This window comes from Aythya ferina, assembly GCF_964211825.1.
Source record: "Aythya ferina genome assembly, chromosome: 2".
NCBI classification, from domain to species: domain Eukaryota; kingdom Metazoa; phylum Chordata; class Aves; order Anseriformes; family Anatidae; genus Aythya; species Aythya ferina.
Window position 1 is genome coordinate 15,466,834 of NC_140297.1, and position 15,226 is coordinate 15,482,059.

The window sequence follows — 15,226 nt, forward strand, 5'->3', positions numbered from 1 at the left end:
CAGAAACCTCTCAAGCAGTTGCCATGTGCTTTTAATTCCTCATGCACAGAGGAAAGAAAGGGATCCAACCCATCTATTAGCTGAACCTAAACGGTGAACAACTTCACTCAGAGAGGCAAATGGGTGCACACATGCCTTTGAAGACTCAGGCAGCATCTCAGGACTGTGAGATGGGCATTCTTCATGCATTATTTTAATTTTGAGCACCCCGATTCCCTTTCCTCTGTAACATGTTTCTCTGTGCCAGTTTTTGCTTCCCTCCCTTCCCAAACACTTTTACATTATGTATTACTAAGGTGTGCATAGCATGAAATAGCCCCATTCAGTGCCCACATACTCTGTGTCAGAAGAGGGAAGAGCCTGCTTCATCCCACCACTCCTTTTACACATCCCTACCAGGGTTGTGTTCTCCATGTCAGGGGTACAACTGGTATCCCTTTAATAAATAATCTACCTTTCAGGAAGCTTCACTCTTTTATAGATCAGGACTGATATTTTTGCATTAATCCATTAATTAAATGTTGATAACAATCTTCCTGCTTAATATTTACTTACCGGCTTCATCGCTGTTAGCATAATCGAGTGGGTCACTCTTCTTTTGCCTTTTGAGACTACTGACTAAACCCAGTGTTTTATCTTTCTCTCCTTTTAACCTTCTAATCTGACTGTGTTTCCCATAGCTCTGTCAGCAAGGGAAAAAAATAAAAATAAAATGGAAGCATAGTTGTCACCTTTCTGTCTATGAGACTGAAAGAACTCATTGAATAAGTAGAGGAATTAAATTTATTTTAAAATAAGTTTTTTGTGGAGTGAAAAACAAAGGCATCAGGCTGGTTGGAGGTGTTGTTTGAGATGGCTGTGAAGCATTAAGGAGTGAGCCACTGGATCTGTCTGAAAAATATTCTGTAACACCTGTAAATGTTTAACTAGACTGTAAAGTCATGACAGCACAAGAATATTGAAGTAGGCAAGATGTAAACATATTGGGCATGGTTGGAAAAATTTGAAGGAAAAAAAAAAAAAAAAGGAAAATAGTGCTAAGAGTAGATTGGAAAGGAACTTCTTATTCTAGGCTCTACTAGTGTCTCAATCAGTTCTCAGAAGATGGAAGCCAAAACAAGGACTGAAGGTAACTAAAGCTTAGTCCTATGTACAGCTCAAACTGGTTAATTCATGCCCTAGAGTTATCAAGCAGCTCTAAGACTGAGACAAGTAGAAGTTGCTTGCCACCACCCACTGTGTAAAAGGTCCTCGACCCTTAACCCCAGCTCCTTTGCATAATTTTCAGTTACACACGCAAGCAGCAATACCAATTTGCAGCCATTGCCCACATAATCAATTGTATACAAATATTTGTTGTAGGACATATTTTCTTCCTTTTGCATTTATTTGGCCTTGATTATTCTTAAGACAATATTAGTGAAATAAGCCGTGTTCTCCCAGACTCTGTCTTGCATGGTGCAGAGCACCCCAGATCCCGTTTGTCAGCTTAGGAAGCCCATTGTGGAACCAGACCTCCCATCTGCTCAGCTGATGCTGTTCTGCTGCCCTTCTTCATGGCCTGCTGATTGTTTTGCATCACTATCCTGTTTGCAGTAAGAGGTCACTGAAAGTTCATTTGAAATCTAGACTATTTCAGTGCCATAATATATAGACAACTCAGGATCATCTTTGCTACTTTTAACAAGTCTTTTCACAATCTATTCCCTTTTCTTCATGCATGCTGAGGTCTTTAAGTGGTCAACTTAAATCCATATATCTCAATAAAGTGGCTGAATTACTGCCATTGAATAGTAGGCCATTATCTACAATTAGTTTATGGCTCTTAATAGCTATTATTACAAAAGATGGATTTCTCTATAGCATAAGTGTCTTACCAAAGATCCTGTTAGTACTCTTGCTTATGAAAATTTAAGTGGTAGCTGCTTTCTGGAGAAGATCAGGTTACTCTCCAAGCTGAAATAAGCTGGTACCAGCTAATTAGTATGGTTAATAAATAGGTTATATGATTTGTGAGGACTCTGGTTCTTCTTTGCTATGTATTGTTTGTAATAATGTAAGTGTGCACAGCACTAGATAGCCAAACAGACTGAGGAAATGCTCTGAAGGTGTCACCATGTAGTTTAAGAGAAAAATACTAAACCTCTATCAGCCACAGAGGACATAGTAACTTGTCTCAAAAGAACAGCTTTTCTTTTTCTGTTTATAGAAGTATGGTGGTTAGAACACCTAGAATAAGTGTGCGTCATTTCGATGGAGAAAACGATGGATTTATGAATCTCCTTGAGGAAATGCCTTCTGATGAAGGACATGAAGGAGCAGAGAGTAGAGGCAGAGTAGATGGGGTCGTGAACTTCATTTTACTTCTCATCATGAGTAATAGTGCTAAACTGATAGTCAGTCAGATCTTTCATTTTCTTTAATTTAACGCTATTCTTCTTGCTCCTTGCATTACTGACCCCACATTATAACTGAACCATGTGTTTTATTACAGTGCTAAGCACTGCTTTAAATGCACATGAGAAGATTTCAGTGCTTTTTATACTGCACAGTTACATGTGGTGAGTTTTGCTCTTTTCACATAAAGAACCATCTCAGAACTAACAACTTGTATTATTTTAATCAAGTCTCATTTCACACAGGTTGTGAACTTTAATACAGACTGCCATTTCTTCTGGGTTTCAAATATAATGCACAGCTCAGCACAGGCCTGACCTTCGTGGTTTTATCTCTGCACATATTTGCTGAAGGTACTTCATTAGATACCAGTGCTGATAAAGCTTTCAGCTTTTTTACTGGCTTTTTTTTTTGGAGCTGTTGCTGATTATCAATACACACATTTTAACCAATAACACACTGTCTGTATATTAAATATAGTACGCACACATATATACTATCCCTTTAGATGCAACTGTGATTCTGCAGCAGACAATGAAGAAGCACTAGAAGTACAAGAATGGAAGTTCTGCCTAAAGGGAAAGGCCTGTTTGATTATTAAGTATATGAAAGTCAGGCTTGGAGCTTCCCTGTGACAGTGCAATGCACTTAGAAATACAAAGAGCACCTCTACAGGCAGATGCGTTTTCAGGCTGCTCTCACATGGCTGTTCTGGCTCACTTCCTAGCTCAGATTTTGCAGGTTAAAAAGAGTAATATTCAGCAACTATTTTCCTCTACTACTTTATGGATTTATTTTTTTTTTTAACTGAAGCAATTTGTATTTAATGTTTATATTGTGACAGTGCCTGCAGGATAGCGAAGTTGGGATCCCATAAGTGTAAAACAACGTAAAAAGATACAGAAAATGTATGTTCCTGCCTCACAGACAGGAATCATAATGTGGCTGTTATGAGAAAAGATGGCTCTGAAGCCAGTGTCTTCATCAAGTACCTTTATTACTAGCTATGTCTCTTGCATTCTTCAGAGCCGTTGCTGTTTTTTATGATCAATGCATCAAGTGAATGGGATGCTACTACAAACATTGCTGACCACTTGAAAGTTAATTGATTAGCTTTCAAGGGTAACATTCAGCTCACCTGCTAATGGCTAAATGGAACATCACCTCCAAAGCTGAAGTCACAGCCACTGTTACAGATGCCTACCTCACAGTAGGGTGAATTTTATTGTCATAGTATCAGTTTCTCCTTTCTATAGAATAGTCTGGGCTACAGTTCAGATTATATAGGGCCTACATTTTCAATGGATAAAATGAAATGAATAAAATTTCCCAACTATTTCTAATTATGAGCAAACAAGTGTTGGTTTTGTTTAGTTTCCCTGGGGTTAAAGATCTGAACTGTTCTGACTGATTTCGGTTGTAGTTGCTTTTGACATCTTAAAGCATTGGTACACCTGCTATCATGCTAGCTGAAGCTAAGCTTAAGTGTTTGGTTCATGGTAGGACTTTCAAAAACTACTGGTTTAGTTTCAGTAGCAAAGGCAGACAAGAAGTGTGAAGGTAAGCAGAAGATTGGTTCCTTTATAACTGTGTCATCCACTACTACCTACAGAATTAGCATATACCTTGAAGAAGTCTTGTCCTATCTTCGTACTTAGACAGACTTGGGTTTGATCATACCTTTATTCAGGATCTAGAACTGAGAATTAAGCCTGGATTTTTATAGGCTTCTTTGAATTTGCTTCTTAGGTTGGTTTTAATCCAGCTGCTATGAGCTAATTACCATACATTCCTACAGTGCTGCAGTTCAGATTAATTGTTGCCTACCACACAGTCATCTAATCATTTTCTCACTTCCTTGTCTTGTGCTTTGGTTTCATTCTGATCTGCATGTATAACTTAACAGAAAGCTGGTTTTTTCTTCCTAGAGATTTGATATACTTACAATTTTATTGTCTTACACTCTTTCTGAATCGTTGAGTGAAAAGTATGTATTTTTGAAGTGCAGTTCTCTGCTCTCACTAGGAAGTCTCAAAGTCCTGCAACATATAGCAGTATTTCATAACTTGCCATGCATTTCAAGTCATTATATTAGATGGTTTCCTGACTATTTTTCTCAGCAAGGAACACATTTATGACAGTGACAGGCAATATGAAGGATGACCCAAAATTTTTCTGCTTGTGATACAGGAGTCCTAGTGAACATATTTATGAAACCTGACAGATCCTTCTGGAAGAAACTATCAGAAGTGTTATTAAGGATTCTTATAGATAATGTTATTGACACTTGTATGCCTGCAGTGAACCTTGAGTTTTTTTCTGATTACCTTTATTAGGAAAAAACATATTTCTTATCTGCTTATGCATTTTAACAAAAAGGTCATGCCTTGCTTCTTTTTGTATTTATGTGGGCGAACAGGATAAGTACCGCTATATGCCATAGTAATCAACACCTTTGTGAATTTTGTTCTGATTTTTCAGTGCTTCCTCCACAAAAGAGACAGAGGCAGCCATGTTATCTCCATGCTACTCTTCAAAGATTTAGGGGTCATCAAGTTTGGGAGAGTTTTGATTTTCATGTCTTCCAAGCCCATTTTCTGTTTCTCCATTTTTACTATGCAAACCAAAGGTGAAGATTTGCTATGCCCCCTTCAATCATTCTAAAAAAATACCTGTTTCATTTATGATTATTGCCTCAGTCTAAAGCAAATAAAATGCATGCAATAGACAGCTGTCATCCCTTAGGTGCATATGTTATAAATGGCTGGGAGACATTGTACAAACAAAGTATATAAATGATAGATAAATGGGAACTGGCTCATCATTTCCAAGTCATTTAAATAGGAGTGAAGAGACATCCTGAAATCCATTAACCTATGCTGAAGCTGGGGAAAGCACTGAGCAATCAAAATGTCCCTACTCCTTATGTTACTGGTGCTACCAGACCCAGTTCTGCAGGTCCTACTCAAGTAAAACAGCCCAGAAAATCAGATGAAAGTTTACAAGAAGGAGAAAGTTTTAGGGCCACTGTCCACCGTTGCCAGCTGAAAAACAATGCCAGTGTTTTAAAGGAATGTTATCAGATATGCAATAAGTGCTATAATACTAATAAAAAAAAATAATAAAAAAATAAATAAAAAGATTGTAGAAAAACTAGAAAAATGTGCAAAGTAAATGTTAACCAATTACAGAAGCAGAGAAAACTGTTCAGTAATTCACACAGACTTTTAAATATGAAATAATCATCATCTTTTGCACAGAACACAATTTTAGCTTTTATCACTACAGCTTAGATATAGCTCCCAGCACTGAAACTATTTTTGACATTAAATCCAGTATAGTAGTTGAAGTCACTGTATGAAAATCAAGACCTGTAAGTTCAGAACGTACATTCAGAATGTAAGAAAAACCCAGATGGCAAGTTTCAAATAACTACTGCTGCTAACAAATATCTAAAGACAGTTTTTATGTCATTTCCTAAACTTAGTAGCTCCTCATTCTCTAAGCAGCTGAAGTAATTTCTGAGTCTTAGGCATGTTGTTTGGTGCATAACGGCATACAGATACCAGTTCACCTTAGGCACCTAACTCACTGAATTCATTAAACATCCAATTTAGCTGTTCTAACTTACTGTCAGAAAAAACATATTTCTCCCAACACAGAGGAAATGGTGGAAGAAAAATTCCCTTGCCTCTTTTCCCCCAAAGCGTTTAGATGTAGAGCTTAGGGATATGGTTTAGTGGGGACTGTTAACGTTAGGTCAGAGGTTGGACTCGATGATCTTGAGGTCTCTTCCAACCTAGAAATTCTGTGATTCTGTGAAAGCGGTTCCAATGCTCTACTCCTTCTGTAAATTACTATTGAATGTAATCCAAAGTCTCAAGAACTTGTTGGCTAGTTTGCCAATAGCCAGTAGTTTGCCAAAATCTGAAAAACTGGTATATGGTTGTGGATTTGCATCATATAGCAGGTTTACAGATTTTTGAAACTCTTCTGCTCCTAATTTGACTGTAAAAAAAATGAAAACAGCAGCAATTGATTAATGTGCATATAGAATACGTCCAAGATTTTTGACCCAAGAACTTGGTGGCCATCACATGTAGTAGAATAAATAAGTAATGCTTTAAAATGCATCTGTAAGACCTGGCATCATCTCAATATTCCATACACAACAGAACTATATGGCTGTAAAATGTATTTGATGGTCATTGGTAGTGACAGGACTTGTCTTTTTAAATTCCATGTCATCTCTAGAGTAATTGAACTCTGGTGCAGCTGCAAGAAGCTTGAGTTCAACTTTCCAATACATCATTATCATTTGATAGTAGAGCCTTTACTCTTTTTCCAAACACTGAAGAGCAATGCACCAAAGAGCAACCCTAAGAATGAATATTCCAAAGATCATAGATATTTTTAGACCTCTAAAACAAGCTACCCCTGTGGACTGAATAAAAACATATCTTGTCAACCAATCAAGATGAAGTGATTCCCTAAAGCAAGGGTTTGGCATTATGAGAATATTTTTAAAGCTAGGTTTGAAACCTGCTTGAACACAAATTCAAGTATATTGAAGGAGTTACTGAAGAGCACTTAGATCATTATATATTTTATATCTGACCCTAGATTCTATGTGACAATGATTAAATACAAGTAAAGAGAAGTAGCTCATTAAGCGAAGAGTGTGACTGCAGTTTCCTACAACATGTTTTCATCTCCATCTGGACAATGATTTCTATTGTTTGCTCTGGCTTGTGAAATAGAACCAGCTGTCACAAGTCCCATTGTCTTTTCGATGAAATAGAACATTTGGCTGTGGCAAATAGTCTAATTTTTCTACCTATTCAATGTACAAGTTTGGTTCTTTCTTTCCTGAAGACTTTGCACTGAAGGCCTAACAAGAAGATACACAGCTTAGTCATACTACTGCCTTAAGCACTTAATTAAAGAGGGTGCTACTAGAAAAGTGGATTTAATCCCAGTGTTTTAATTAAATTCTAGCTTGGCACAAGTCCACCTGTCTGGATGCAATTGGATATAGCTCTCTTTACTTCTTGAACCAGACATTACTGCTCCTATTGAACTGCTGCAGTGATTCTCCCATTGCACTTCAGTGCATATAAAGGCAGTCTTCAAATACAGAAAGCCTCTTGCATGAAAGGGACAGTAACATCAAAGCTACTATTTAAGACTAAAGTGTCACACCATTTACATATTCAAGTCGTCTGAGCAAGGCAGTATTCACACTGGTCCCTTACAGAGTCTGGTGGTGTAGCCATGCAAGCGTGGAGCTCAGTGCAGGCTACCAGAATTAGTTTGGAAAAGCATACACTATATTGCAAATGGAAGCCTTGTTATCACTACAGAATTGTACTGGATATGTTTATATATGCAGCAGTAACTTCATTCTGAATTATAGAGAGAACAGAGATTTCCCCCTCAGAATAGGAGAGAGAGACAAGTCAGAACACTGAATGTATTGAAGGTGGCCAGTATTTTGCAGCTTCACTTTATTCATCTTTGAAAATCCTAAGGAGTTAAACACAACATATTTCAGGCAGGATTGTAACAAGAAAGTTACAAAACTTCTGCTATTAAAACTCCCATGTCAGTAGTCTAGAGATGGAAAACCTGCAGTGCAGAGGAGCTGAATATGACCCAAGGTCGTAGTTCGGTTTATCTTACAGTGAAAAGGTCTCCAAATCATTCAGGTAAGTACCATCACCAGGCTTTTGTTCATTCACCAGAAAGAATGTAAAGCAACACAAAGTGGAGGTCTGATTTTGTTCCACTGCATACAAAGAATTTTAAATTCTGGCAGTATTCTTGAAACAAAAATGGTCATTTGCTGCCTCTTGCCAAAGAGTTGCATGTGCTGGGGAAGAGGACAAGTGTGGAAGGAAGTAAGGGATGAGGCTTGGAAGCTGGAAACTTGAAAGAAGTGAGTTATCAACCTTCTGCAAAACAGCAGAAAAAGAGATCAAGCTCTGAGTCACAGCAGTGGGATTCATCTTCATCCTCTCTAGTCATCCAAAAGTGAGGTCAAAGCAAGCCATGTAGTTTTCTTCTGTGAGTAGAGATGGGCACCTCCAGATGGCAATTTAGCCCACATTTCTTTGATGTCTATCTTAAGAAAAGATGAGTCCCTGCTCTGCTCCAGCAGCCATGTAGCTACATGCCACCACTGACTCAACGCTTCTTAGTTAATTAGAGTTGAAATGTCAACATATGTATGAATCGCTCACCACCCCCACAGCCTTAATCCTCTCTCGCATCTAACTGTTACTGCTCATCTTTTTACTCCCTTCTTCAGGCACAGGAAACAACTGTTGAGAGATACTTGAGCTTCTAGAGAGCATGCTGCTGTTAAGCAAAAAGCACAGAACATGTGATTCATTATTTTCTAAAACTACTGAAAAACAGACTAGTCTCAGCACGGATACCGGTCTGTACCAGTATGATGGCTCTGCTTCCCCTTAGGTGACAAATGTGAAATATTGAGACTACACCCCCTCCCCACATGAAAGCAAGTACTAAGAAGTGCACATGTTTACCAGCCTGAAAGTTGTGCCACATAATACCGCTACAACCTGGCAGGCACTTGCCGGTTTCACTCTCCAAAAAGCATTCTGCCACTCTCAGTTTGCCCATTCTGCAGTTAAAAAGAAGACTTTTTTTTTTTTTTTTCTAGATAAAGAACACTAAAGCCTGAGAAGGAGTTATTAAGGGGAAAAAAATGAAAAGACATTTCTTGCAGAAAATAACTGCGTAATTAAATAGTAAACCATACCACAATGTGCATTGTTAGGCTTATTGAACTTACATGACTCTAGCATATTAAGAAACTAAATGCATTCAGACACCTGGCAGGAGGCAAATTTCTAAGGCAAAGTTACGTGTGCCCAGTTTCATCCTTATGGAAAATTACAAAACAGCTAGAGGCGTGTTTTGTTTTGTTGTTTTAATTTAAGGTTCACAAAAGCTGGTAGATACATAAGGCTTCATAACAAGAAAACTCTGGAGATTGGAAAGCATCTGCTAAACTCATCTAAATCTCAAGTGCCCAATAACCCCATGCCACTATGAAATACCCCTATCTCAGTATTCAACCAGGTGGTGGTCCAGGGAGGAGTTAGGTGGCTGCTTGCTTCTGCACAGTCACTGAAGGCATCTTCCCAAAGGTGTAGCAGTGATCTCTGTCTGTGTTTTTGCCATTCTTCTCTCTTTCATGACTTCTAATTTTAAGAAATACCAATGCCACTGGCAGGCAATTTTCTTTTCCTCAGTGAGGCAATTCCCTCCTCTCTATCATGTTGCAGACAACTTGTTAACTTCACAAGTTACTTTATTGTTGTGATTAGTCTGCGGCCCCTTGGAAGGCTGGAATAGGGGCTGCCAGCTCTCAGAGATAAATGATTTGGAAGTATTTTTATGCTCTAAGCTCCTCTCACATCAGTTGGACTAAACTCCTCTAACATCAGTTGGGCAATTTTTTATTTTATACTCATCAAATGAGAAGTCTCTGTGATTTTTACCCACAAAGACCAAGAAACAAGTTACAGATGCTAAGCATGAGCACTGTCAAACTTTCATTGGTCATTCTTCCCTTGCCGTTGGAATAGCCTTGCTGCCTTTCCACTCTTTCCTTGCCTACCAACCTAGTATGTCTGCAGAAGGTACAAATTTGGTCCCACTCTTTCTGTTGCAGTACTAGCACGGCAAGAAGACCTGGGAGTGGGAGAAGCCACTTGCCAACAGATATCTTGCCCATGACTAACACAGAGATCATGCTAATTGCACACAAAGATAAAAGCAATCCACAAAGCTTCCCCCTTCCAGAGCTAACCTCCCACTGTGGTGCCTTCTCTTTGCAGTCCTAATGCTTTGGGACCACAATAGAGAGCAGCCAAGTGACATTTTGTCATCTGCATACAGCTTGCCAGCTCCCCCAGCCTGCTGTCATTTTCTTACACCAGATGTGCCAGAGCGGGAGGGGATGACAGCAGGTCAAACACCAGGAAGGGGAAGGCCACAGCATGCAAGGAGGCCCCACTGCTCATGGAAACAGGAGGGATGATGTGCATGCATTCGCCTCTCCAGCTCAGGGAGCTCCACGAAACAGGGCTGGCAGCTGCAGGGTGAGAGCACCCAGGTTGTTTGGAGAGGAGGGATTGTGACCAGTGAGGGGCTCAGGTAGGCAGGAGGATGTGGGGAGTTGGAGGGGGATTGCAGCAGGGTCAGGGAGGGCACTCAAGTTAAGGTACTGGGACTCAGTGTCTGAGGGACATATCAGGGAGGGAGAGGCTCTCCACTAGATAAAAATTTTGGATCTTGGCTGGTAGGACCTGGCACTATGGGCACCCCTGTCATAAGCATTTAGAAGCACTTCGGGTTCTGTCTTTCCCAAATGAGTACTTGTAAGTCGCCTTGATGTTAATGAGAATTACATGCACACATCAGGGAAAGAATAGTCCCTCTACAATGGGCATGTGACAGCTAAAGTGCATCAGTCAGCAGGGAAACAAAAGAGGTCATAATTTATGTAAAAGGTTCATTTTTAATGTAAATTCTGCCCCCAAATTCTCTGCTTACCAGCCTGAATCTGTGGTATTTGGCAGTGGAAAATGAAAGGGGTGAAAAACTCACTGCTGGCAGGTAAATGCATAATGTGATAGATTGATTTAAAATCCTTGTCATCTTCCTTTTTCACCTGCATACATAACGATCCTCTGTTAGTCATTAGGGCTCCTTGTACCTTCACCACTCTAAAAAAAATATTGGCTTTGAAATGATACTTCATTGTTAAGGAATTTTTGTCAGCTAGCTCCATTTATCGATGTATCAAAGCCATTTTACAAGAGATAGGCTCCGCTTTGGCACCAGTAGTGCATACATTACGTGCCTTGTGAGGACTTGCATCTCATTCCAGCACTGAATGGAAGTGCCAAGAGCCACCACAGTACATAATGAGACATGTCACCCCGCATTGGAGGCAGCAAGGAGACATGAATGAATCAGCCCCCGATGTTTTCCCATGGCCAGAGATGAGAGGAGCAGGCACACAAGGGGTCACCTAGACACATGCTCAGGGTACATCCCCGCACCAGCAGAGAGGGCTCTGCTGTAGACCCCCAGGGTGGAGGTAACATATGTCACTAAGCCGAATTTTTCTGTTGATCTATTTACACCTCCTCCCCAGACAGCATGAGCCATGCCAGCAAACACTCTTTTCTCCAGCCATATGTGCGTCTGCTACAAGGGCTTTTTTCAGCATACCGGTGATAACTGGGGGTGTCACACTGTTTTTTGAGCAAAATTTTGCAGCATAAGCCAAACCACAGAAAGAGTACTATGAAGTAACTACCTCCAGAGCTCTTCAGGGTGTCTTGTGAATTAAATCATTTTTCTTTGTCCTTTTGTTTAGATCTTTACCTTGTGTTGCCAAGCAACTGGACAGGGAAAGTTAATGGCAAAGCTCCCATTTTAGACTAAGTAGGAGGTCTTTGAACTCAGTTGGTATGGAGTGGAAAAGACAAGGGTTAGCCCCTAAGAGAAGAGAAAGAGCCCACACTCATTTGGATATTTTATCTTTTCTATGCATCCTAGAAATAGAAGATGCTGCGGCAGAGCTAGCCAAAGGAAGGGCTTTCTTGTTTGTGGTTTATTAACACATCAGTTCAAGGAAACTGAGCGCAAGTGCAGGCAATGCGCTGAGAGATGTCAAAAAGAAAATAGCATAGCACCAGTGATTCCTACTCCAAATTATCTTACCAATATTTCTGCCTCAAAAGAAAAATCTCAACCCAATTCACTGACACTCAAACCACTTTTAGCCTTAGCCTCTGCAGCCCCAGAAAGAATCTTTGCCTGCTGTAAATTATAGCGAAGCTATAAAGGATGCCACGGCTTCCTGGCAACAACACCTACTGCACTTTTCAGATGACAAATTCAGTGCCCACAGTTTCCCTGTGATTTGGGACATATATTTTTTCAGTCTGGAGGTTGATAGCTTGAATGGGAAAGCACAGCCCAAGACACAAGGAAACTGTTGCCTTACACTGGCTCCCACACACAATTTTGCACAACTCACTGAACACAGTCATTGGACTCAAGGAGTCCTGGCCGTTAGGCACTTCTACCCACTACCATCAAAGAGTGCTGACCCTGGTCCCTTCTATTCACTGCCTTGAGTTTTCTTTTAGTAGTATTATTAATGATCCCAGTCCTGTTTTCTAGTTATACTACAGAATATCCACATGGCCTAAGGCTAGGATTTCAAAAGACGTGTGTTACTTCTAATTACCTGCTTCATTTTCTAAACTTGTGGTTTTAGAAAGTATTAATTAGATTGGTCTAGTTAGTAGTATTTTCAATTCATGGTTTTGTCATGCCTTGTACATTTGGCATTACTCCCAGGATCTCAGATAGTGGACTCAGGACACCACACAGGGACATTTCCAGCTCTCTTGGCAGAGAAGAAACCCTGGGAAAGTTGAAGCATTTGTACCTGAAGACTCAGAAGAACGCCAAAAAAAGTATTAAAGAAGAAACTTCTTGATTTTTTAAACTAAAAAAAAAGTCAGTTCAATGACACAAGAGGTCCTGTTTGACTCATCTAGACAGAGCTTGTGAGGCCTTGCCAAGATAGAGGAATTCATCTTCAAAAGTTATAGGTGCTATTTGTGCCTCATTTCATCTCTGAAGGTCAATGAATGCATCAGTTGGAACATGTAGGAGGTGTGAATGGAAGCCAGATTCAATAAGAAGAGAGTTTAGAGTCTGTTGGGTATTTATGAGAACCAACGGGAGCACAGAAAAAGACATGGGAAAGGCAGATAAGTACTGAGGGCTCATGGGAAGAATTTAGTAGTCCCAAATAGAGCTGGAGAGAAGTCATGCTTCATAGGGATGCAAACCTGGAAACAACCTCCTCCCCTGTCTAACTGGCAAACCTCTTGTGAAGTGAACAATATTCTATATTTATTATTCTCTGCGTTTGAAAAAAAAAAAAAAAAAAAAAAAAAATACTATTACAGATGAAAAACTGTATCACAATAAGAAGAAACTACAACCAAGACTAGTTATTGCCACAGAATATTATAAGAGTTGTGCTGAGAGTTGTGCTGAGACTGCCACAGATATATTCCTAACACGTTTTGATCTGACAGCACAGTTCCTGTGATTCTGTCTAGTGTAATATCCTGTCTCTGGGAAATTCCAACACCAGCAGTTTCAGAGGACAAGAGAAGAAACGTCTAATAGTTGAATAGCACTACTAGTCAACACTACAAAAATATTATCCAAAAGCCTAACAGCAAAAGATTGATTTCTGAGAGTCATTCCACACTGTAACAAATGCCCCGTATGCAATAACAGCACACTGTTTACAGCTTATATGAATTACAAATGAAAAAGTCTTTTTGTTATGTCTAACAATATCTTGAAATTTTAGCAGCCCATGTCTGAAAACAGTAAAGGTTAACTAATCTAATCTAGCAAGGTAAAATCAGTGGTGAGCTGTAAGAAGTAGGAAAAAATCTTGTAGGTTTAAAGCCAAGGAGATCCAACGTTAAGATCTCAGCTAAAATTATAGAAAGTCATCAATATGTCAACATTATAACACAATTGGACACAACCCAGCTCACAAGACTAGGTCTAATATTTCTGTATTAATACCTTAGTTCTTCTAAACAGGAAGTTACACTGCAGACCTTTCTTCCAAGATCTCTGATAAGGTTGACACCTGTGTGTAAATATGCATATATATGTACATATGCGCGCGTGTGTATATAGTTGTTGTTAAAATCTGTGGTTTTTACACTTGTATTACTTTGTGACTAGATATGTTCACACCTGCCAAACCTCTTTTTTTTTTAGCAGAAAAGACAATAATAAATTTCTCTTTGCAAGTATCTGCTTCTTCAGAGTCACCTAACCACCATTATAGCCTTCCTGGTTCTTTGCTAGTCTTACATAATTAATGTCAGTTATAGATTAGTAAGAATATTCTGTGACAGACATAACAGAGCAATTCTAGTCAGACTGGAGACAGATCAAATTGTGTCTTTAGTTATATTTTAAAACATGAGAAATACAAATTTTACATAATGCTAAGAGGGCTAGGAGTACATTGTTCTGGTTTCGGTCCTCCTGAAGGGACAAGAGATATCACACTAACAGGAAACCACAAGGCAAATACGCAGAGTTAAAAGAAAATGCCTCATAATTTCAACATCAGTCTTTCTCCCTCCTCCCACACACTGGGTTCTTAATGGAGAAACAGATCAGTGTGGATGACCACAGGTTGCTTGCCTAGAGGCTGAGAAGACAATATCAGGCTTCATTGTTAAGCCTGATCCAGAAGGATCAAAGATGTCCATAGAAGACAGACTTTGCCTGAGAGAGGTCCTTGTGCCAGCATCAGCTACCATGAGAGTGTAGAGAAGACAACAGATCACCTCCAAAGAAAACTGTGGAATAAAACAGAAAGAAGCCTTTGTAAAGGCTGCCATGCTACTGCTTTGCTCCCAGCTGGCAGGTGGCCCGTGTTGCTGGTAGTCTGAGCTGCAAAACCTTCTGGTACTTAGGAGATAAGGACAGATACTGAGCCTGTGGAATAAACAAGATGTAGACTTCCCCCTTCTAAGGATTTATGCCAAGCAACCAAGTTCCAACATCAATGCCTGTATTATACTTTCTGTGGTCAAGCATATAGCCAGACACTACTGGAAACTCATAGTATCCTACATAAGCTACTACTTTGAGGTGGTATTCAGAGCTGAGACTTCACGGTGTGAGATGCTATTTAGAGCATAGGGGTGCACAGTCCTCT